Source organism: Gekko japonicus, unplaced genomic scaffold (genome assembly GCF_001447785.1).
Source record: "Gekko japonicus isolate JY-2015 unplaced genomic scaffold, Gekko_japonicus_V1.1 scaffold2423, whole genome shotgun sequence".
Lineage (NCBI taxonomy): Eukaryota > Metazoa > Chordata > Lepidosauria > Squamata > Gekkonidae > Gekko > Gekko japonicus.
In genome coordinates this window covers 241,207-243,215 of record NW_015169858.1, presented here as the reverse complement: position 1 = coordinate 243,215, position 2,009 = coordinate 241,207, and the positions used below count along the sequence as shown (strand labels likewise).

Genomic DNA, 2,009 nt, shown 5'->3' with positions numbered 1-2,009 from the left:
GCATTCACTCCCACCCCCCCCCCCCCCCCGGCTTTCTTTTCTGGAAGAGTCACTAAAACCGACGGTATTTCCGTAAATCTTGCCAAGAACAGAGGTGGTGCCGTGTCACCCTGGTTTACCGGGTTTCTTTTTATGTAATAATAATAATATGGACTCCGTTTTGGTATCGAAAGGAAATGACGGCTGATTTTGCACTCTTGTGTTCTGTGTTAGCTTTGCTGCAGTCTGCAAAGCCCCAGTCCCTCTTGGAGCGTAAATACCCTTTCTTTCCAGGGACTTCCCTTCACAGGATATGTCCAGGAGCGTGACCTCTGACCCTCTGGCACATAAAGGGTACACTCTGGCACAACTGTCAACCCAACACAGTTTCTCTCCTCTGCACACATGATTGTTCATATCAACTTTAAAAAACAAAAGCACAAAAAAACCCACACTAGAATGATATAATGTCGGCCTTCTGACCGGGATCAACAGTTACTCATGTGGAGGGGGAGAGGCCTATCGAACGCATCGACCAACCAGTGTTCCCTCTAAGCTGAGTCAGTGTGAGCTAGCTCACAGTTTCTTAGCCTCCAGCTCGCACGTTTTTGTCGCAGCTCAGGAAGGAGGGCTCCAGAGCAAACCGACTGATGCAGCGGCCAAATCGCTCGCTCACCGCTTTCATGCCGGTGGCTCACAAAGTAGGATTTTTGCTCACCAGACTCCACGGCTTAGAGGGAGCATTGCAACCAACCCCGCCGCCACCCCCATAAAGGCCCGAGAGCATTCATCAGTGCAATTAAAGCATTAATTTATTAATTGCAGGAGTTTTTTTCTTGAAATGTTATGGGGGGAGGAGGGAGGGGGTGATGAAGTCTGAATGGGAGCCGTCCCTCGGGAAAAGGCATTGGGTGCCAATGGCATTATGAAGCTATGTACATCTATCGAGTCGGCAGTGCGGTGGTGGGGAGAAATCCCTCCCTCCCAGGGAAAATTTGTTCTCTTTCCGACTTAGGAGAGGACCTCTCCTTCTCTCTCCTTTATGCCTTCAGCTCTGCAGGGTTGTCGGGAGGGGGAAACTGAGTCATATAATAGAGTCAGCGATTTGCTGTTTGCCCCAATGTGAATCTCATGGGTTCCGGTGGGGCTTATTTCCTCCCTGGCACGACTACCTTCAGAAAGCAGCCCTGGGCATTCTTGCTTGGGATTCAGGAAACTTAACCAACACGGTTTCTTTCAAGTAAACCCTGTACAGCACTGACTGCTAGGTCGGGCCTAGGAATTCAGTTCCTAAAGGAAAGGAGGGGAAGCCGTCCCAGGGGATCGAGAGGTTGCCGAGTGGGCTGCTGTGGCCTCTGCTCATAAGGGGTTAAAAAGGAAGGAGGAGGAGGAAGAGGAGGAGGAGGAGGAGATTCAGTTGGAGTCTCAGAGCAGCTTACAATCTCCTTCCCTTCCTCTCTCCACAACAGACACCCTGAGGGAGGTGGGGCTGAGAGTGCTCTTTCGAGGACAGCTCTTGAGAGAACAGCTCTGAGATAACTTGTGACTGACCCAAGGTCACCCAGCTGGCTGCATAGGGAGGAGGGGGGAAGAAGAAGAAGAAAAGGAAGAGGAAGAAGAGGAGGATGAGGAGGAAAGAAGAAGAAGAGAAGGAGGATGACATTGGATTTATACCCCACCACTTGGAGTCTCAGAATGGCTTACAATCTCCTTTCCCTTCCTCTCCCCACAACAGACACCCTGTGAGGTAGGTGGGGTTGAGAGAGCTCTGAGAACTGCTCTTGAGAGAACAGCTCGGAGAGAACTTGTGACTGACCCAAGGTCACCCACCTGGCTGCATAGGGGGGAGGAGGGGGGAAGGAGGAGGAGGAGGAGGAGAAGAAGAAGAAGAAGAAGAGAAGATGAGGAAGAAAGAAGAAGAAGAGAAGGAGGATGACATTGGATTTATACCCAACCCTTCACTTGGAGTTTCAGAGCCTCTTACAGTCCCCTTCCTCTCTGCACAACGGACACCCTGTGAGGTAGGTGGG

At 51.0% G+C, this 2,009-nt stretch overlaps 1 protein-coding gene across 4 annotated transcripts in view; it reads right to left on the bottom strand.

Annotated features, from left to right (window-relative positions):
* The window catches only part of TFAP2B (transcription factor AP-2 beta (activating enhancer binding protein 2 beta)), a 113,886-nt gene that overhangs the window by 675 nt on the left and 111,202 nt on the right, over positions 1-2,009 (bottom strand). The gene's annotated exons all lie outside the window — the stretch shown is intronic.